At 44.2% G+C, this 23,163-nt stretch overlaps 1 long non-coding RNA gene across 4 annotated transcripts; it reads right to left on the bottom strand.

The window, feature by feature from the left end:
• Window positions 1-698: 698 nt before the first annotated feature.
• Window positions 699-5,760, bottom strand: LOC122202371. 4 transcript variants are annotated; one of them, XR_006194619.1, is made up of 6 exons: window positions 5,185-5,760; window positions 2,829-3,321; window positions 2,647-2,742; window positions 2,518-2,566; window positions 1,804-1,876; window positions 699-1,060 (listed from the first exon to the last, which is right to left on the bottom strand). It is a non-coding gene; the product is annotated as an uncharacterized LOC122202371 (long non-coding RNA). The 4 variants fall into 4 exon arrangements; XR_006194618.1 differs by having other exon boundaries at window positions 1,804-2,566; window positions 2,829-3,370; XR_006194617.1 differs by having other exon boundaries at window positions 1,804-2,566.
• Between the last annotated feature and the right edge of the window lie 17,403 nt (window positions 5,761-23,163).

Below are 23,163 nucleotides of genomic sequence, written 5' to 3'. Positions count from 1 at the left end.
GCCTGAGTAACTCCTACTCATCCCATGGGCCTCAACTCCAGTATCATCTTTTCCAGAAATCTCTTCTCACATCTTCCCAATTGGGTTAGGTGTCTCCCCTCCCAACCAGTATGTTCCCTTCATTCCCTTTGATGGTAATTGGTATTCTGCATGGAAACTGCTGGTTTTATTGTCTGTGTTCAACATGAGACTAAGAACCTTCAGATAGCAGGGATGGTGTCTCTCCTTTTCCATGTGGTATCACCTCATCCCGAGCAGGGCACAGCCCAGGCCAAGCAGACACTCGGTAATTCTCTAATGGTTACATTCTCCTTCTCTAGAATTAAATTTGCCGAAGGCGTAGATAAGACTGTTCCATGTGAATAGTCAGATGGTTCAGAATACATCTGAATCCAACATATGAGGCTGATTTGGGACCTGGACCAGAAAAGGGACATTTGTGGGAAAACTGGTAAAATCCGCATAAGGCTTATAGATTAGACTAGCATCACATCGAGTTAATCTCCTGACTTTGGTCATTGGTCTCATGTTATGTGAGACTCTAACATCTGAGAAATTTGGGCAAAAGGTACACAGAAAGGCTTTGCACTCTTTTTGCGCCATTCTTTGTACGTAAAAATTATATCAAGATAGAAGTTTTAAAATGTAAGCAAAATAAAAGCGTAGATTAACGGGAAGAATGAGGACCAACTTCAGGATTCCACTGGAACTTGCTTTTCTTAGTAAATTCAACACCAGTGTTCCTTTCCTTCTGCTTTTCTCTTTCCTGTAGAATCTGCCGGGTAAGGCACGGGAAGGAGTCTTATTCCTGCGTATCTGCATGAAAAGGCTGTGGGTCCTGAAGATGCTGTGGTGTGAACGTCAGCCTCCAAAGCCCTGCTCGGTGCCATCAGTCTAGTCTGCCAGTTTACTGCCAAGCTTCCCATCCGCAGAGTGGAAAAGTGCCGACTCAAGCTCACTGCACGGAGGCAGGGCAAATGACTCCACCAGACTTGGCTAAACACTGGAACTGCTTCCTACAGAGCCGGCTTAGCTTTTAACCTTCCGAGAAGGGCAGCGCCTGAAACGTTCATGGGAATGGATTTCACAAACAGGGAAGAACACCCGGAAAGAGAGAGCCCCGCGCAGCATGTCTACAGCCCAGCCCCAACCCAGAGCTCCAGCCCCTGCCTTTCATCCTCAGGCCAACATGGGTCACCCTCCGCCTTGTCTTCAGGGCGCAGATGGGGCTGTCTGAGCCCGGGTTGCAGGCTTTCTTTCAGATGTTAGGAGTGGGGAGGGGTGGCAGGTGAAACTCCAGGCCCGGTTCATCAGCTCGAGACTTAAAGCTGAGAAAACATCCCCTGCAGGCCTCAGTCAGGCCCGGCACCCTCCACGAGCACAGCGAGGTCCCGCTGCTCTCCCCCATGAGAGGAGCCACAGAAGAGACGCGATCGCCTTTGCTCCGATAACCATAAAGCCACTTGTGCTCAGAGGCAAGAGACCCAGAGCTTACCCACCCAGGTCCCGGAGAAGGGGAGCCAGCCCTGGCTTGGGCATCCGGGTCACATGGTGACCGCTTGCCCCTATGGCTGCCCCGAGGCTGTTAAAATAGAATCAAATGAAATCTGTCCCCTCCAACTTCCACCTAAAGATCAAAGTTCTACCCTATGGTGATTACACAGAACTGGTTTGTTTTCTCTACTATGTTGTACTTCTTTACACATCTGGAGACAGCAATCTTTTTCCACCCAAGTCTTCTTTTTCTTCCCCCCCCCCCCCCAGATAAGCAGCCTGTTTGCATTAGACAGTTTTTCCACTCACCTCCGTACAGCATGGTTTCTAGATTCCTCAAAATGTTCATCACTGTCTCTTGGATTCGTTTTCAAGGTTCTTTCTATAATGCAATGGACAGGTGAATTATGAGGTTCCGGACCAAGAAGCCAGCACAGAGGACAGCAGAGTTAGCTCCTCTGATCCGCACTCCATCTCTCCATTCATGTAGGCCAAGATGGACTTTGTAGCAATGTATGGGGACGCTGGCTCTCACTGAAGTTACCAGGCACCCGAACTCCAAAACATTCACTGATATTTACACAATTAACTTCCGAATGAAGACGATTACACCTTCATCACTGTTAATTTCATTGCTGAAGTTAACACCGATGTAACTCTTGCTGCCAGGCCTCCCAAAGACATTGGAAGGCCCTCCTAAAGAAGAGTGCCATGGTGAGCCCAGGCATTTTGCCTTAGATGGGAGAACACACAAGAAGGCAGTACATCAGCATGGCCTGGCTCACCAGATGAGGCCTCACTCATTCCTAGTGAAGTGGAACAGAGAAGACCCCCAAGCATTGGAACGTGGAGATAAGGCAAGAGGAAGCCAGTCTGTTCCAGAAAGGATGTGAGGGCATGGGAGGGATTCTGGAGGGGAGTGAAGGGCAGCTCTGGATACTTGGGCACTTGTAAGCCAAATGGAAGCCAGCAGGCCTGTGGGTCTGGAGGAGGGGACTTGGTGACTCGGGCATCCTTCCCCACCTTCATTCCAAGGAGCGAAGACAGAAGCATCACTCTGGCTTGGCCACTCCTCAAAGAAAGAAAGAGAAAGAGATTGAGTGCACAACTCACAAAGGATCTGATTTACTGCTTCTGGAAGAAACACTGAACCTTTTTCATCTTGACAGCATCCAGACTCCCGGAGGGGCATCAATTCACTTCCATGGAGAACAACAACATCTCTGCTCTGGAACTGCAAGCCACAGTCTGCGAGAAGAAACTCCACTTAGGAAAGCGGCACCAAGAAACCACTTGGTGCAAAGACAAAGAAATGCATTAAATTGATCCCTTACACACACATCTCAACCGGGGAGAGTTCTGCTGCAGTGAAGTGTCAAAAAGAAAGTCAACGTGCCAGATTTTCTTTCATCCCAAAAGGGAAGTCAGTGAAATAGAGCCCTAGGATTTCACTAGCAGATGCATCAGCAGCAAATGAACACGAGGTAACCTTGACCTTTCACAGGAGTCTGCAGATTTCAAAGTGTCTGTGCAGATGAGTCAGGTCAGCGATGGCCAGGTGGTTCCATAGTTAAACCATCCACGGATTAGACCGTGGCTGGTCTAAGGTGCCCTGAAGGCAACTTCTGGGTGGTAACAACAATTGGGAGGTCTCGTGTGTGGCCTGTGGTCCCAGGAGGTGCGCGTAGCTTCTTGGCCTGCACAGTCTCATCTCACGTTGGCCCAAAGGCAGGGTGTTTGGCAGATGATCCCCGTCGCTTCTGGTTGAAGTTGTGGCAATTCGTTGTTTTGTCGTTTCACTTAAGTCGCTCATCTTCTCTCCTTTCCCTGTAAGGTTTTGTTTTCGGTAGTATTCGAAGCATCTCGAAATATAAATCTCAAAGAATTGAGATGAATTATTCTTTGTTTAATGTTTATTGAATTTTTAGAAAGAGAGATAGAGAGAGCACACGCAAGCAGGGGAGGGACAGAGAGAGAGGTGGGGGACAGAAGATCCGAAGCAGGCTCTGGGCTGATAGCAGACAGCCCGATGCGGGGCTCAGATTCAGGAACCGTGAGATCATGACCCGAGCCAAGGCTGGATGCTCAACCGACTGAGCCACCCAGATGCCCCTAATTATTTTTTAATCAACAGGAAAATTCACAGTATACTTAATATAAAACAGATGTGTATTAATTGAAAACAGGGAGCCTTAAAAAAAAGGTAGAACTTTCAAACCAAACCATTCTGAGATGGAAAAAAAAAAACAGCTAAAGTTTAAGAAATGTTACAAAATTTGAGCAGAGAGTAAAACAACCCTAATAGCTCATGGAGGATTTACGCTGTGCCAGTGACTCCTCTAAACGCTTCATCATATGAAATCATTTCATCTGTTTACATTTCTGTGAGTTACGAATTTTTAAAAAGAAAAACTTTAGATCCCAAAAGAGTTGTTTTCTCATGGTTACTTTTCCAGTAACCTTAAGAGATAGGATTTGAACCCAGAACCCGCACCCTTAACTATGATACTGCTTCTCCCCCGATATACAGGTACACCTTGGAGGTACCTCAGATTTGGTTCCAGACCGCCACAATAAAGGTGGTCAAATGAGCGTTTTAGTTGCCCAGTGCCTGTAAAGGTTATGTTCATGCTGTACTATGCTGTCGTCTATTAAGTATGCAGTAGCATCGTGTCTAAAACACAATGTACATATCTTAATATAAAAATACTCCATTGCTGGAGCACCTGGGTGGCTCAGTCTGTTGAGTATCTGACTCTTGATTTTAGCCCAGGACATGATCTCAGGGTCGTGGGCTCAACCCCAGTGTCAGGCTCCACTAAATGCAGAGACTGCTTAAGATTCTCTCTTTCTCTCCCTCATCCACTCTCCCTTGCTCGCCTTCCCTCTTTCTCCAAAAAAGAAATAAATACTTTATTGCCGAAAAAAAAAATTGCTTAGCATCATCGGAGCTTTCAGGGAGTCATAATCTTTTTTCTGGCCTGGGGCCTTGCCTTGATGTTGACAGTTGCTGACTGATCAAGGTAGTAATTGCTGAAGGTTGGGTAGCTAGAGCAATTTCTTAGAATAAGACAATGAAGGTTGCTATAGCAACTGATTCGTCCTGTCACTTGAATGCTTAGGGCCATTGTATGGTGATTAATCGGCCTAATTTCAAGATTTTTGTGTGTCAGGGAAGAGGGAGGCCTGAGGACAGAGAGAGAGAGAGATGGGAGGACAGTCGGTGGAACAGTCAGAGCACACCCAACATTTATCGATGACGTTTGCCATCTTATGTTGATGCGGCTCATGGTTCTCCCAAACAATTACAGTGGAAACAACAGAGATCACCATATCACTGTAACAAATGTAATAACTATGAAAAAGTTTGTCATGTTGTGAGCATTACCAAGACGTGACCCAGGGACATGAAGCGAGCAGATGCTGTTGGGAAAATGGCGCCAGTAGGCTTGTTTAGCGCAAGGTTGTCACAAACCTTCAATTTGTAAACAACGAGGTACGCTTACAATCTATTAAATTTCCCTTTTGGAAGAAAAAAAACCTCTCAAATTATGTCAGATCAAATATATTGTTTCCTTAATACAAAATTTCTCTCTCTCTCTCTCTCTCTCACTCACACACACACACACACACACACACGATTAAAATTAAGACAGAGGATAGACAAAGTTGTTACCGAGGCATGCTTACCTCCTTGTTTCTCATGTTTACAGAGAAGTAAGGGAGCTGATCCCGCCCCTGGCTGGTTTCTCCTTCCCCTCCTTCATGTGCAGTTTTCTATCTGAGAGAGAATAATCTGACCAATGGAAAGTGGAGAAAGTGACATCCGGATACCCCACCCCCATTCAAGCAGAAAGAGCATGTTCTCATTTACTTTGCTGTTTTTAAAACATGTCTGTGCCTTATCATTGTGGGACTTTGCACATTTCTACCTCTGGCACTCTACTCTTTTGTTCCTAAGTGTCTATGTAACTTGGTCATCCTAGGCTGCAGGACCAAGTTTCCTCAATTCAATGAAGAAGGAAAGGGCAATTCCATTTGCCCTTAGCCACAAAACTAGTTCTCCATAATAAAGCCATCCCTGCTCTTGGCACTCATCTGGCTCTGTTCTCAGTTTATTAGGAACCCAGAGAAGATATAAAAGTGCAGTATTTACCTTGGTCTAATTGTCAAAAACACGGTGGCACCTCAACAACTTATTTTAAAAATTGAAAGAATGAAAACATAAAAAAGCAAGGATGTAAATAATAAAATTAACAATTGTGATTGTACAGCAAGAGATATAAAATATAAAGATATGAACATACCGTTTCAATCCAAAACAATGCACATTTTCAAAAATGTGCGGAAATTTTATAAAAATCGACTGTATCCTTTTCTCCCAATAACATCTTAATTTGAAAGTGTACAAATCATAACAAGCTCATATATAGACGAAATCCAGATACAAAGAATAAAAGGGTAGCTTCTTTCCCCAAAAGTAAAGTTAACATGTTAAAATAAAAAACAGTGTCAAAAGAAATCTAAGGTAAAATTGAAAGCTATTCAAAGTGAATGTAATTGAGAACGTTATACATCAAAACCCGTAAAATATAGCCAAAGAAGCACTCTGAGGAAAATGTATAGCTTTAAATGCATTTCCTTTCAAAAAGATTTAAAAAATACTGAAACGTTTAATTTCAGTAGTTCATCAAAGTAAAAAAGGAGTTCATGACAATAATACAGAAGTTAATGAAATAAGAAGAAATATAATAAGATAATTAAATAATGAGACCTCTCTGAAGCTAGTGGTCTCACCTACCTGATGCCTCAGTTAGTCTTCTCTGAGTGGAGCCCTCAGACCTACCCCTCAGGTCACAATGCCTGGGCGGGACCCCCTGACCCAGTGTCAGTGACCTCACTCCTTCAGAAGCAGCTCGCTCCCTCTGCCTAGCTCTCCTTAAAAATAGCTTTGTCTAATAAGCGAAACTCTACAGTTCTTGTGCTTAGACAAGTGAGGAGAGAAGACGTAAGTGTGGAGGCAGAAGTTAGCTCTCTCTCATATGCCATAGGGACCTCGCTCTGCACCCACTACAGGACAATTGGAGGACGGAAGGCAGGTCCTGAGACTTCCCCAGGATTCTATTCATGCCTGATCTCCTCCCCTGGCACAGATGTATGACAGCCATCCCCTAGCCAAGCTACTAATACACCACTCCCCCTGCCTGCCCCTGCTGGAGGAAAGCACCTGTGCTGAGTGTTAAGTTCCAGAACATCCAGTCCCCTCCCCTGAGAGGAGAAGAAAGGAGATGTGCAGAAATGGACAAAGACCCAACCTTGCATCTCCACGAGACCAGGTCCTCAGAAGAAAGAGGAAACCGGCCAGACTTGGATCGTTAGGGAGAATAAGCTCAGTGGATCCATACCCTTCCAAAGGCAGCAAAATCATACATATAAATGTTGACTGCTTTGTTGTAACTGTCGTGTAGCAAGTTTAAATCACAGAATTCCAGAGGCAAAAAGAATGGTTTACCATTGTGTGCACCCTTTCATTGATACCTGAAGCCTGAGTGGGAGAGGAGAAGGTCAGACCCAAGGTGATGCCTCAGAGGTGAGCAGCAGGCACCAAACCTCAGCCACCTAGAGCTGCTTGTGCAAACATGGCATGCTCTCCTTTCCAGGCAGAGTCGCGTCCTTCCAGGCAGAGTCACGTCCTCCCATGCCTGTCCCAGGGCAGAGCCCACTGAGTCCGGGTGGAAGTCCTCTCCAGAGGCTGTGCTTTGTGAGAGCGATGGCATCTCCCTCATTCTCCCTTAGGTCCACAAGCCCTACAGGGCACGGCTCTCTGGCCAATGGCTACGAGGGCCAGGGAAGGCTGCCTAAGAAATGCCCCATCAGCACAACGAGGAAGCAGTCCATTAGCAGAAGAACAAGATAAGGCAAGTGGAAAACCAGAGGGAGTCCCCATCTTGTTCAGACAGCATCAGCTCAGACTTGGGGGATCCTCCAGGCACAAGGAACAGAGGAACATGATGCCATCTCCCGCCAGCACTCAGGCTCTCTCTCTGCTGCCTGCCCAAGTGCCAGCCTCTTTGGTGCCAGTCAAATGATTCTTTTACAATGCAAGTAGAACCTTCTAGGTACGGTCAAATGAGTTTTCAATTCCATCCCTTACCAGCCTGGGCAAGTCACGTCATCTGTTGAACTTCTGTTTCTCATCCCATTTAGCAAACGACACTATTACTAAATGAGCAACTATTTAATGGCAGGTGTTGCCGAACACACTGATGATAAAACCTGAAACAGTGCTCCTCTGCAACTGTACTACATCTTACATGTATGTACAGGTAAAAAATATCTCAGCTAGCGGGTGAGGGTTAATATTCAAAAGTCTGCAGATACACACATGCTAAACTGTTGACAGTGGTTCTGGGAGGAAAGTCCGACTAAGCGGATGGGTAGAAATTGGCTTTCCCCCCAGTTCCAGGGAGATGGTCCTGCAGAGTCCCCCAGCCACCGGGCTTACCATCCAGCTCTTCCAGATCCCCAGTGCACACACACTGAGTCACTGCCCCCCTTCAAGAGAAGCAAATTAAGAGAATGGCAAGAAACAGTAGAAGCACATGGGGAAAACATGTAACCTGTATGTGTCTGTGCAAGTGTGTGCACCTGTGGAGTATTCCGGGGGTAAATGGTGGCATTCGGGGACATAGACTAATTTTGTACTTTTCCCTGTAAGGTGTGAATACAGTGGTTAACACAGTTGGATACAAATTAAGATTGGGTTCTGTATCAATCAGGCACTGCTCAAAAGTTTTAAAATCTCAAGTCAAAAACTCTCAAAGACTCTCCAACTCTAAAAGATTCTAAAACTCTAAAAAAACTCTCCACCCACTTTTATATTTTTAATGACATTCTTAACCTCTGTTTCAGGGACTGCTGTTATTTATGATTTTGGGTAGCTTTGTAAATTGATTCCAATTTGTCTTTATCTCAGTGACTTTTTAGAAGGGAGATCACAGCATTTTTTTTAAATTGGGACAAGATACTTCCTAAAGCATATGAAAAAAATATTGTTCGCCTTGGCTTTGTTGACCCAGGAGCTCTGAGTGCCAAAGATATATGGATTCAGATATGCCTGCATAGATGTAAATTTTAGTTTTCTGTGCCTATGTATCTATACAAGTTTACTGTGGTTTACAATACTGTTTCTTTTCTTTGGTTTTCAACTGGCTCACACTTCCTTATAGTGTTTTCTAGCACATAACCTATTTGTACATCATTAAAATAGGGTAGTAGCTGCGACCATAGTGTTCATTGTCTTCTGCACAGTGATTCAATGAGCCACATTCAAAACCAGCATTTCACAAGTTTCTTCATTAGAAGCAGTGGAATTCTAGTTGACATGATTTGAGAGTTTCCGGAGAAAGGTTTACGTGTTCTGAAAGTGTATTGGTTGTAACTCTATGTGGCATTTCAGCCTCATTAATCACATGATGAAAGTTTGCAAGCCTTTATTGCCAAATGAATTTTGACCAGAGTGTACTGAGAAGAGCTAATATAAAGGGGACGCTCTCAAAGTATCTTGGTTGTTCATTTTACTTAGAGTATATTGTTCAATTCATTTTAAACCTGTGTAAAAGTTGGTGAGGCTTCAAAAAATCCCCAAGAAAGCATGGAAAAACAGATTCGCCAATAAAAATGCCTTCCTGCAAAATTAATAGAGAATCAAACGTTTTCTATAACTCTTTAAAAGTTTTTGCTATAAATATAAGAGTTCAGAAAATAGCGTATCTTCAGTTAAGGTCTAAATTCTCAAAGCTACATGTTGATGCTTCTAATCATTTCCATCACTGTTTTTCTTTTGAAATGCAAACTAGAGCTTTTTAACAAAAGAAAAAAGGAAGAGAAAGAATCAATTCTTGGAATAAGAGACTGTGCCTCTGTGTAAAGGGATTGGGATTTTATTATAACCATGTTTCCATTCCTGAACCCTGCAAGGATCCCCCCTCACCCCCCCCCCACAACACACCTGGATAAAAAGAATGAAAGGAACCTACCATCTAATGCAGATGCAGTTCTGAACCAACTAATTTTCGTCCTCATAGTTTAGAACTTTGAGTAAAAAATACATTTAATACCACTGATTGATTACTCAGGGCTTTGACCACACTTTTAAGTAGAATCCAAAGTAATCAAAGTAGAGTAAGCAAATGTATCCAAAGTAAACTTTGTTTCAGGAATGTTACCACCCCAAATAGATTTTAGGGCAGAAATGGGAAACACTTTTGAGTGATTTCATCCAGAATTATTTTTGGAAAAGCTGGACTGGAGTAGATGAATTCTTGTTCGGCACGCACTTTAAAGGGGAGAGAGAAGATTTGATTTCAGTTTTAAATATTTTGGGGGGAGGGGGAGGGGGTTGATAGTTCTACAACTTTTGGTATAGAAGTTGCCTTGGGAATTGTTTTCATTATCAAGTGTAAAGATTCATTTCAGAATGGCCAGCTTCCCGTGGGTTTCTCTATTCCCTGGAGTTTCTCCTAACCTGAACTCATAATCAGTTGCCATACTGAGGCGAGAGCACTCAGGGTGAAGGTAGTCCCTTTAAATGTAGCTACTTCAAAAGTGATCAGAGGCTGGGGCACCTGGGTGGCTCAGTCAGTTAGTTGAGCATCCAACTTCAGCTCAGGGCTCAGGTCATGATCTCCCGGTTCGTGAGTTCGAGCCCCACATCAGCCTCGCTGCTGTCAGCACAGAGCCCACTTTGGATCCTCTGTCCCCCTCTCTCTCTGCTCCACTCACACTCTCTCTTGAAAGTAAAAATTAAAAGTGATAATAATAAACATAAAAGTGATCAGGGCTCCTGGGTGGCTCAGTTGGTTGAGCATCAGACTCTTGATTTTGGCTCAGGTCATGATCTTACATTCGTGAGATTGGGCCCTGAGTCAGGCTCCGCGCTCAGCATGGATTCTCTCTCTCCCTCTCCCTTTGCCCCTTTCCCCTGCTCGAACTCTCTATCTCGGTAAAATAATAATAGTAGTAGGAAGAAGAAGAAGAAGAAGAAGAAGAAGAAGAAGAAGAAGAAGAAGAAGAAGAAGGAGGAGGAGGGGGAGGAGGAGGAGGAGGAGGAGGAGGAGGAGAAGGAGAAAATTAAAAAAAAATAAAAGTGATCAGAGCGTTTTCCGTGGCGAGACCATCAGTATTTGAACGCAAAGTGCGCTGAAGAGTTACGTTGGTGGTTGATTCTCATCACTAACCTTGCTTGCATTTTCGTACACCACTGCTTACGCTAGTATCTTAGTGTGAATTTTAACAATGCTTTCACAGTGTATACAGAGTGTTAAGCCTAATTTATGCAAAAATGTTTCTGTATACCTTTATGTATTTTGCCAAGAACAGCTACGACAAATGGTTAAATGTTCTTGAGTAGTGTTTGTGTTTACTTTGACTATGTTCTATTATCATTCGCCACCCATGAATTCGAGTGTCAGGAATAGAAAAATAAAATGCTAACATGGTCTCTGAAAAACATTAAAAGGTGGGTGGAAATCAGAGCTCAGTTTCCATCATCAGAGTAACAAAGGCCATGGTCCCTCTGGAAGAAGAGGGAGCGGACTGCCATGACCTTGAGGCCCCCCGACCTATGATTCTGTGGTTCCTGACTCTGACCCTGTAGCCCCACCTGCTCCACAGCCTTGCAGACAACACCCAGAGGAGTTCGAGCCTCAGTGAATATCCGTTCTTTCTCTGCTCACTGTCTCCACAGGGGGGACAGACTAACTTTAGCTGCAAAATCCTCTTCCTCCCTGAGTTGAATACTGAGAGATGGAGTCCAGCTAGATAAATAAAGCAAGTCCCTGCGGCAGAGACCCTTGCCACCTTCCGGAGCCAAGAGAAACTTCCCACCAATGGACAGCCGGACTGAGCAGCTGAGGGGCCACCTCACGTTTCAGGGTTTGGGGGAGGAGGGCCACGGGGGACAAAGGAGGCTCAGCCCTGTAACATATCCCAAATCACCATTCCTCACTGTGCTAAAACCGCGGGAGGCCTGGGGATTCTCTGACGCGGAGGAGAAGAAGCTTTGTTCACGGATGCTGGCCGGATCCTGGAGAACAGCGGAGTGGGAGGCACAGGACCCGTGTGGAGACCCGAAGCGGCTCTCAGGAGGGGCCGCTGGGAGGCCAGCGCCTGGCTCTGTTATTAATGTGCACACAGAGCCGTGGGGGCCAGACAGGCCCGTCTCAGAGGAGAGCGATGGCTCAGCAGAGGAGGCAGCACACGTTTCTCTCGGCTCCTGGCTGTCTGCTGAGGCAGAGGAACTGTGAAGGGAAGGTCAGGGTGCTGTTTTGAAATAGAGAGATGGCCAAGCAGCTTTGCCAAGGTGCTACGTCATTGTCTCCTAAGACATCTGTCCTATGGGGACAGGTGGTAAGACAGTCTTGCTGCGGTCTGCAAAGGAAACGTGCCCTCAGTCCAGGGGCCAAACAGGATGGTAATCTCCAGGCTTTGCGAGGAGCAAGAGAAACCGAAAACATCAGTCCCTCCCACTGCCCCCAGAACCCCGAGTGGTACTACTCATCCGAAAATATTATTAAGAAGAGGAGTGCAAGGGTGAACCTGGGTGGCTCAGGCAGTTAAGCGTCCGACTTCAGCTCAGGTCATGATCTCACAGTTCGTGGGTTCAAGCCCCGCGTCAGGCTCTGTGCTGACAGCTCGGAGCCTGGAGCCTGCTTCAGATTCTGTGTCTCCCTCGCTCTCTGCCCCTCCCCCGCTCATGCTCTGTCTCTGTTTCTCAAAAATAAATCAACATGAAAACAAAATTAAAAAAAAAAAAAGAAGAAGAGGGGGCTCAAGAAAAAAGGGAGTCTTAGGGGCAGCAAGACAGTAAGGATGTGACCAGAGCAAGGAGAGCAGCTTAGAAACGTCTCTGGTGTCACCGCGGTGACACTACTGCTCCCAGCCACCAGCCACCGTGCCTGGTCCCCATGGAGACTTCCAGGTTTTCTCCTGAGCCGCGCTCCCTCCCCCCGCTGGGTGTTCATCCCCCCCAGGTCCTTGTTCATGTGCCACACTACAGTGGGAGCTCCCCAAGTGGCCGCCCTTTCACAGATGCCCATGTGAGGACAGAGGGCCGCAGCTGCCCATGTGAGGACAGAGATTCCAGGCATCTTCACTAGCACAACGCCTGGAACACCGGAAGCCCCCAGGGAACAGGTTGAGGGGATTCATCCAAATAAGCATCCTACAGGACAAAATAATGTTCCCATTTCTGGAAAAATAAACTGAGGCTGCAGGTTTGTTTGTTTGTTTGTCCCCCTCCCCCAACCCCAGTCTTACGTGTCAGCTTCTGCTTCCAAGTCCGCCTCACATGCTACCTGCACAAAGTTAGGGCACGTCCTAAGTTGACAAGAGCTGGCGTGGCCCACAGTGAGAGTTCCTAGGAAGGGGTCTTCTGGTGCCGCAAGGGAAGGAAGAGAGCAAAAGGCATCGATGCCAGGCTGTGAGCCCTTCAGAGGGGGTGTCTGAGGCTACCTTATAAAAGGTATTGCAGCTTCCTCCTTTCTTTCGGGTTTCCGCCCTGGGGGAGCATCTGCGATTCTGGACCCTCAGGCAGCCCACAGAGAGAACCCTAAACAACTTGCCAGCCGTGTGCAGGAGCCACGGTGGAAGAAGACCCCTCAGTCATGCCTTCGGATGATCGCGGGCTGCGTGAGACATACCGAGAAGAACCACACGCCCAAGTCTTGCTCAAACTTCTGACCAACAGAAACCAAAAGGATCACGAATTATTCTTGATCTTTTTAAACCTTAAATTTGGGGTGATTCGTTATACAGCAATAAATAAGTAACACACATTAATAACTGATTTAGTCACTGCAAAAAAAATAAATAAGGGGTAAGTATACTATTATCTTTATTTAATAAATGTGGAAATAGGGGCAGGCAGCCAGTGTACATTTGCCAGAGCCATATGGTTTTGAGTCCATACAGTTTGTGTCTCACTGCACTATCCAACACAGTAGCCAAATTGAATTTAAAAATTTTTTAAAGAAAAGTTTTGTTTCTCAGTCGCATTAGTCATATTTCAAGTGGTCCGGGTGGCGAATGGCTACCATATTGGAAAGAACGGGTAAAGAACAGTGATGTCCTTGCAGAAAGTTTGATTGGGCAGCACCAGCATAGAGCATGTGCTACTAATCACTAAATATCTGCCAGCTACAAATAAATTGGGAGATCCCTGTTTGAATTCACTGAGGGATTTACCACCTCATTAGCAGGTCCCAGAGTATAAGTGATTGAATGGTACAGACTGAGGGCTCTGGGCTTTAAGGATTCATTCCCTAGTCTGGATACACCAGGTTCGAAGAGATGCACGTCTCTTAGAGCACCCCCACCTCCTTCCCATCTTCCTCGGGTTTCCCTGGCATTCTCCTTGTCACTTGGTATACCCACATTCGGTATGCCAAGGCATATGGCCCTGGGATCCTCTGCTCTCCAGCCCATCACTGCTTGGTTTTTTGTCCATTGACCACTAATCCACTACATGGACCACTCACCCTGCACCCCATGCTGGGTCACAGACACACCAAGGAAAATAAGATTCAGCCTCTTTCTTCATGGACCTCACAGTCCATGGTTCCCTGCAAGGTGGCGCTGGGACCTATAATAGAAGAACCTCTGGGGAGCTATGGAAAGACAGAGAATGGAACAGGAAACATGTTTCTGCCCGGAGGGGTTTGGGAAGGACACACAAAAAGACAGCATTTAAACTGGTCTAGGCTGGCAAAGAGACCCTGGAAAACAGTGAAGAAAGGCAGAAGCATGCCAGACACGGGCAGTGACTTCAAGGAGCACAGTTTACTCCAGGAACAGTGAAGCCTGAAGAAGCCAAATAATATGGTAAAAAAGGAGACTCATGCCAGGCTATATGGGGCCTCCAATGCACGCTAAGAAATGTGGTCTTTGTATAGGAAATGGAGAAATTGCCTTAGCATTAGCACTTAGTTTGGGGGCTGCATTCCAGATGTAAAGTCACCCGGTAATGGATGTACATTGGAGGGTGATTGGGGTGGCTGCCGCCATTTTGGATGTGGTTCCTCCAACTCCCCACTGGGCTCAGGTGAATGGTGAATAGTATGTAGGAATATAGCAAGAGACTGACAGCCCAGGTGTAGAGAGATTCTAGCCTATAGAAGGGCTATAGGTCAATCCACTGAAAATGAACTTGCCGACAGCCAATTCACAATGCACATCAGAGGAACACCGAACACATGGCGAGGCAGGTTATTGCAGCTGCTTTGCCAACAGAAGCAGAAACAGGACTAACCAGAAGCCTAGGCCAAAGCAGTGCCAAAGATGGGGTCAGGACACAGAGCAACAAAGGGGGCATGGCAGTAAACTGTATTTAAAGGAAAGCCCACCCATTCACACATGCCAATGGAAGAAGGAACTAAACCCGGGAGCCAAATCCTCACTACCTCGCAGAGCAAGTCACTCTGTGATTTGGAATTTGGTCACTTGATTGTCAATGAACCAGCCTCTGGCCAATTGCTTCCCAGTGAAGTACTCTGCCTCCCAGGAAAAGGCCCCAAGCAGTCTACACGTCTGGCTTTCAGGCCATTCACTCTGGTCACCCACCCAGGCATAAGTAAAAAGTTTAAAGAACAATGAGTTTCCTCAACTCTCCGCAATCCATCTTTCCTCACCTCGGAGCTCAAATCCTCAGAACAGAAGGCTGACGTCATTTTCCACGGGTTGTTTCGGTCCTTTCCCCGGTCCTTTTCCATCTTCACTAAAATGTCCTTTCTCTCGGTCTCTTTCTCTCTCGTTCTCTGGCTCTTGCCCTCACTCTCCTGCTTGCTCTTGCTCTTTCTTCCTATAAACAATAATATAAATTACCACTTAGCTTGAGCTGTTCAGTGTATTCTTGGTCTTTATGGAGACAGCGTGCTCCATAATGGATCACCTTTGTGGAAAAGCACAGTCCCTGTAATTAGGGGCACTTTGATGGAGAGCCCAAGCTCCATAACTCAGGAGATCATAAGCATTTCTACTCTGGTGAAGTCCAGTTTAATGCAAAAGAAACATGTGTTTCCTGTCCCTTATTCTAAATCGATTGGGCTATTTGTCTAATTTAAACACTCTATAAATTACATATATCCTCCAAAGATAGGGACGAGGTCGAGATACTTGATATATGCTTTTTCCTATGGCTTGAATCCATCACTGTCTTCCACAAGGCCCCTTCGCTTTTTCCTGAGTGGATGGAGGCCCCACAACTCTCTGATCTACTTCATTTTCTCTGACACCCTTTAGGATCCCTGTTCAGATAGTTTGGCCAAAGAAGTATGGCTGGCTTTCAGAAGGCATAGAATAAGGGTTAAACTAGCGTTGCATCTCTGACCATCGTATGTTCAGTTAGCACAACCATCAAATTCTCTCCAGTTTCTCTTCCCACTTTGTCCGTTAAAATAATATGAGACTTGAACAAGGGGAAAATTCAAGGAAGGTAGACTGGGTCTGGATACTTGTGGCGTGAGATTACGCACGACACTTGGCTGAGTTAGCACAGCTGAATTTTAGGAAAAGAATTGTTCCAATCATTCAGTTTCTCTGATATGTGAGCCTTCAAGACGAGTGAAGATCTCTCTTTGGGATTTAGCATCTCCGACTTCAGGTACCCTTGACTTTTCAAATCTTGTTAAGAAAATGGTAGTCTAGCTATCAATTAAAATCATTATAAATCAATAAGATATCATTTTGTTTTCAAAAGCTGCCCTTTGTTCTCATGCCCATCCATTAAATCACATATTAAGAGAATATATAACTGGAAGGGAAATAAAAGCTCAGTGAATTCAAGCCTGTCACTCTATAAATAGGCTGAAATCAAGCAAGGGATAACAACCGGACATGAGACTCATAGAAAAAGATACTCATGGCTAATAAACATATGAAAGATGTATCACTTGAGTAAACTTTTTTTTAATTTTTAAATTTATTTTTGAGAGAGAGAGAGAGAGAGAGAGCATGCACACAAGTGGGGGAGGAGCAGAGAGAGAGATACAGGATCGAAAGTAGGCTCCAGGCTCTTAGCTGTCAGCACAGAGCCCAATGCGGGGCTCGAACTCACTACAGTGAGATCGTGACCTGAGCCGAAGTCAGACCGTTAACCGACTGAGCCACCCAGGCGCCCCTACATGAGTAAATTTTAATACAAATTATGATGTGGAGGAAGAAACCAAAAGAAGAACTGATTACCATTGAGACAAAGAAGCATGCACTGATTTGAGGAAAATGGTGTCTTCTGTATTAAGTCTTCCCACTTAGAGACGTGATTGACTTCTCCATTTATTTGGGTCGTGTTATATCCTTCAGTGCATGTAATTGCTTCATTTATGTCGATGTATATTTTTTGTTAAATTTGGTTTTTTTACTTCCCTTTCAGAGTTTTCTCATTTCCAGGTCATGCCCCTGTTCCTTAGTCTTTTATAACACATTCTGTTATTGTGTCACATTAAATAAGAAATAAACAAGAAGTTTAGCAAAGGTTCAAGCAACATTCTCTGAGGAAAGTGGGGGAATGTGAAAACCTCATCGAAGGGAGGGTTGAAATCGGTCTTTAAAGAGTGGGACAGTTTTTGACACGTGCTATATAAAAAAGTGCAGATGGGAAAGGAGATGATGGTGATTAATGAAATGGATGAAGGGATTTGATGGGTCCTGGTGCAAAAGTCACTGGGATATGGACAGCAGAGCACAGAGGTGTCCTCACCCCAGTGACGGAACATTCCAGAATGGTTCAGAGCTCTGAGTACTTTCAGGACACACTGCCTCTCTCTTTCTTTTCAGTCTCCTGCACCCTAAGCTCAGAGCCCTTGGGTTTCTCCCTTTTTCACACACTCCTCCTTCCCCCAGGTTGACACCGGAGATCTCTGGGCCTCCTAACTGGAATAAAAGCCTTGAACAAAACAGTCCTATGCAGAAATACCCACTGTTGCCTCATTTCTGTCTTTGGGCCCCACTGGCTTTACCCAGGCGGGTGTGGGCTCTACCTTTAACCTTTGGTCTCCTTGACTTGGACATCTCTTGTCACTGCACTTGGGTAACTAAATTTTACCTCTGTTTCTTCCAGTTCACTCTAACCACTGGATATGGCTTTGGACTCCACCACCTAACTCTCCAGCCTGTCCATGGTTCTCCTGGCTGTCCCATCTAATGCTGATTGAGAGGCCTTGCCCAGGTCTTCCTACCTGTGAAGACAGACGATGCTTCTACAGATGTATATTAACACTCCTGTCCTCCAGAAACAGATCGGACATTCACATCCACGTGCAACAATTCCATTTAAACCTGTAATGAGCACCATGATGTGGCACCTGGGTGGCTCAGTCGGTAAAGCACCTGACTTCAGCTCAGGTCATGATCTCACAGCTTGTGAGTTCGAGCCCCGCGTCGGGCTCTGTGCTGACAGCTCAGAGCCTGGAGCCTGCTTCAGATTCAGTGTCTCCCTCTCTCTCTGCCTCTCCCCTGCTCACACTCTCCTCTCTCTCTCTCCTAAGGAAAACAAAAACAAAAACAAAAAAACCTGTCATTTGCACCATGAGGCCAAACTTTCTCAGAACTTTGTAGCATTCATTGTGACCTGATGGGTACTTCCTGTTTCTTTTCCTTTACCTTGGGGAGAAGTGTCCTTAACCAATTGGAAACTTTAAGAAGGCCCACCAATCTATACCTATGGACCCTCTGGACAGAATAACTCTAATGGCTCAACCAGAAGCGAAGTTCAGTAAAAGACTCCAATAAGGAAAGCCACCGAAAAATAAGGAGGCTCATCTTGAATTCACCACACCCTGCTGATTCTCAAGAGGTGGGTTGTGACTAGCAAATGAGAATGAGAACAACAGTTCCAGGAATTGGTCCAATCCAGGGGTCCCTCAGCAGACGGTGGGCCATCTCTGAGAAATCAGAAGACACCTCACCCAGCTTCTTTTTAAAAAAATTTTTTTAACATTTATTTATTATTAAGAGACAGAGAGAGACAGAGCATGAGCATGCGAGGGGCAGAAAGAGGGGGAGACACAGAATCAGAAGCAGGGTCCAGGCTTCAAGCTGTCAGCACAGAGCCCGACGCTGGGCTCAAACCCACAAACCGCGAGATCATGACCTGAGCCGAAGTTGGATGCCCAACCAGCTGAGCCATTCAGGCACTCCCACCTCACCCAGCTTCTATTTTGATTTCTCGTGTGTCTATCTGGAAAGTTAAAGGCAACTTTCCTAACCTCCCTAGTAGCTAAGATTCTGGGCGATTTAGTTTCTGCCAATTGGATGAGTTTCTCAACTTTAATTCAGGATAGAATTAACTAAATTTTGTAAATGGAACAGATACACCAATTGAAAGACAGAGATTGTCAGAGTACATTTAAAAACATGACCCAAATATATGTTGTCTACAAGAAATTCACTTCAAGTGTAATAATACAGGCAGATTGAAAGTAAAAGAATAGAAAAAGATAAACTATGCAAACATTAATCAAATAAGGCAGGAAGGACTATATTAAAATCAAATAAAGTAGATTTCAGAGCCACAATCATTACCAGAGACAGAGATATTATTAATGATAAAAGTCAATCTACTACGAAAACAGTAACGCTGATTGTGTACGTACACATCAAACGACAGAGCTGCGAAATATGTAAAGCAAAAAGTGACAGAACTGAAGTGAGAAGTAGACAAATCACCAATTATCACTGGAAACTTCAAAATCCCTGTTAAAAATTGATAAAATGACTAGACAGAAAAAAGGGCAAGAATGCCATCACAGGCAACAGAAACTTATCAACATTCATAGAATGCTCCACTCAACAGAATGCACATTCTTTGCAAGTGCCCACAAAATATATGTCAAGATAGACACTCTTAGGCTCTAAGATGAGCCTCACCAAATGTAAAAGAATTGAAATCACAGAGAGCGTATTCTCTGGCCACAATAAAATCAAACTAGCAATCCATAACAGATGGATAACAGGAAAATCTCCAAACATTTGGAAACTAAACATCATACTTCTAAATAATGCATGAGTCAAAGAGGACATCTCAGAGGAGATCAAACCTACATTGAACTAAATTAAAATGGAAATATAACATCAGAATTTCTGTGACACAGCTAAAAGCAGGGCTGAGAGGGAAACTTACAGCATTCAATGCACACATTAGAAGAGGAAAACTCTCAATAATTTAAGCACTTTCCACAAAAGAATCTGGAAAAAGAAGAGAGAAACAAATCCAGAGAAAGTTCCTGGAAATAATAAAGAGAAGAGAAGAAATCAGTGAAGCTTAAAACAGAAAAAAATGGGGAAATCAATGAAACAAAGAGCTTTGGGAAGTGTGATGAACTGACAAACCTGTAGCAAGATGGACAAATTTTTAAAAAGTCAAAATTACCAAAATCAGAAATATAACAGGGGATATCACTACAGGTCCTTCAGACATCAAAAGGATAATAAGGGAATATTATAAACAACTCAACACATATAAATTTGAAAACTTAGATTAAATGGACCTATCCTTGAAAAGGACAAGTTACCACAGTGTATCCAAAAGAATTAATAGTTTGAATAGCTTATAACTACTAAGAAAATGGAATTTGTCATTTAAAAATCCCTAGACACAAATCTTCAGGCCCAGATGGTTTCACCAAGAATTCTACATAACTTTTAAAGTAACACAAAGTCCATACATCTTTTTCCGGAAAATAGAGGAAAAGGAAACACTTCATCAAAATTAAAAGCTTCTGTTAATAAAATGGTAAGAAAAGCTACAGAAAGGTGAGAAAATATTCACATATCCAACACAGGACTAATATCTAGAATATATAAAGGAGTCTCAAAATGCAACAGTAAAAATAAAAATAATAACTGAGTTAAGAAATGCGCAGACACAAAGGAATTTTAACAAAGAGGATATAAAGACGGCAAATAAGCACCTAAAATGATACTCAGCATCATTAGCCTTTAAGCAAATGCAAATTAAAACCACAATGAGCTCTCACTATGCACCTATCAGAATGGCTAAAATAAAAAGACATAGGGGCACCTGGGTGGCTCAGTCGGTTGAGCGTCCGACTTTGAGGGCATGATCTTGCGGTCCGTGAGTTCAAGCCCCACGTCGGGCTCTGTGCTGACAGCTTGGAGCCTGGAGCCTATTTCAGATTCTGTGTCTCCCTCTCTCTCTGACCGCCCCCCCTCGTTCATGCTCTGTCTCTGTCTCAAAAGTAAATAAACGTTAAAAAAAAATTATTTATTTTTGAGACAGAGAATGAATGGGGGAGGGGCAGAGAGAGAGGGAGACACAGAATCGGAAGCAGGCTCCAGGCTCTGAGCCATCAGCCCAGAGCCCGACGCAGGGCTCGAACTCACGGACCGCGAGATCGTGACCTGAGTCGAGGTCGGGCGCTTAACCGACTGAGCCACCCAGGCGCCCCCCTCCAAAAAAAAATTTTTTTAAAGAGGTAATACCATTGAATGCTCGCATGGATGTAGAAAAACTGGGTCACTCATACACTGCTGATGAGAATGTAAAATTGGAGAGCCACTTTGGAAAACAGTTTGTCAATTTCTTTAAAAAGTAAGCATGGAACTACCACAGGACCCGGGAATTATGGACATGAAACTCGGAGTTGAATTGGTTAATTAGGGGCTGAAGCATGAAGCCATGAAGGCTTATGTTCACATAAAAACTTGTTTACAAATATTTATAGCAGCTTCATTCACAACAGTTAAAAACTAGAAACTACCCAGGTGTTTTCCAACGGGTTGAATAAGCAAAGGATATCCATACCATGGAATACTACTCATCAATAAAAAGAAACCATGGATACAGGCAACAACCTGAATGAAGCCCCAGAGAATTATTCTGAGTGAAACTGCCCATCCCATAAGATAATGTACTTGATGATTCCATTTACATAACATTCTTAAAATGAAAAAAATTATAGACATGGTGAACAGAAGCATGGCTTCCACGGTTTATGGAAGGGTGGGAGGTGGGCATGGCTATTAAAGGGGAACTTGAGGGATCCTTGTGGGGATGGAAATGCTCTGTCTCTTGACTGTCAATATCACCATCAATATCCTGGTTGTGATATTTAGAGTTTCATGGTATGGCTGTACCACAATTTGTTTATCTATTGGAGGAAACTAAGCAAACTGTGCATGGTGTATTATTCCTTACAACTTCATGTGAACCTATAATTATCTAAAAATAAAAAGTTTATTGAAAAAAAAGGAAAAAAAACTAATCCCGTAAGCAAATGGAAACAGAAGAATTAAGAATTAATGAAAACTCTGTCAATTCTTTTGACTACAAACTGTCTTTCATGAACGCCTCACAGAGTCTATCCTGAATAGAAATTTCTAACTCTAACCAATCTACTCCTTCTCCTAAAGATGGGATCAAGGTGAAGGTATCAGCATCCATCTCAATAAACTACATATTTCGTCCAATTACCCTCTTCTTTTGCCAAGGTTCAGATAATCTGTTACCTAAAAAATCCTGAACCAGCGTAAGGCCTGAAGCAAAGAGGCACCAGACATGATTATTTCATTATTGATCTCTAAAATAATCTAATTAAACTCCATACAAACTCAATTATAAGCAAGATTGATTGTTCAGAAAATGCTTGTGGAAAACCTCTACCACGGTATTATTGCCAAAATGAAACAGGGAAGGAAAAGTCTCTCAACAGCTCAGTTTCCAAACCTAAACTCAGTGATAGTGCCTTTTGCTTTCACTGACGTCTGAACACCTTGATTCGGGTCTTAGACAAACTGTATGCATGCCCACGTGGCCCAGCAAACGGGAAAATGAGCCCCTCCCACTGTTCTCTGCTAATGACAAGATTTACTACCGTGAGCCAGGAGTGACCTTCAGAAACAGCTGACCCTGTGGACGAATTATGCTTCGAAAGAAAAGTAAAACATTAACTTGGCTGAAGGGTCACTGTTGCTTTTGGCATACATTACACACCATTCCATTCAATGAATTGGTGGACTCCATCACATCTCTTAGGGTACATTTTGTAGTCCATATCCCCTGTCAATCCCAGGCAGAGACAAAATCGGAAATCCTGCTAGGGCTCGCCAGTGGATGAAAGCAATGCTTAAAATCTTCCTAAGAGATTGATATCATACCGTATATGCTTTGTGGATCTAAAGCCTTGATCCCCAACCAAGTCTTTTTCCAGCCACTTGAGTTAACTTTAAAGTTCTTTCTTCTAGAACCATCTATAATCCACCAGAGGCACCCTGCTGGCCTGCTTTCATGCAGAGGTGGGATACCTCTCCATTTGGAGATGAATCCATCAAGTTTCATAATTTCCATAACTGAATATTACACCGAGCTAAGCCCACGGAGTTCTAAGTCTATAAAAACGTGGCACAGTAAGTATTAGGGTGCCATCCCTGACAGGTGATAGGATGTTACCCTAAGTCTCAGCATTGTAGGCCCCGGCCCTGGTACCCCACCCAGTCACTGCCTTGCTCCCAGTCGCTATTGAATATGTCCAATCTCTAAGGCTGGGTTTCTACTCTGTCTCTAATTTTGTATTCTAGTTCCCATTTGGCTGTGACCCAAGTTTTTCCGGCCATCCGGGCCTCCCTTTCTTCAAGGGCTAAAACCTGATTCCTTTA

The sequence above is a fragment of the Panthera leo genome, chromosome D2 (assembly GCF_018350215.1).
Source record: "Panthera leo isolate Ple1 chromosome D2, P.leo_Ple1_pat1.1, whole genome shotgun sequence".
NCBI classification, from domain to species: Eukaryota; Metazoa; Chordata; class Mammalia; order Carnivora; family Felidae; genus Panthera; species Panthera leo.
The sequence above is the reverse complement of the archived record's forward strand: the minus strand, read 5'-3'. Positions and strand labels throughout refer to the sequence as shown.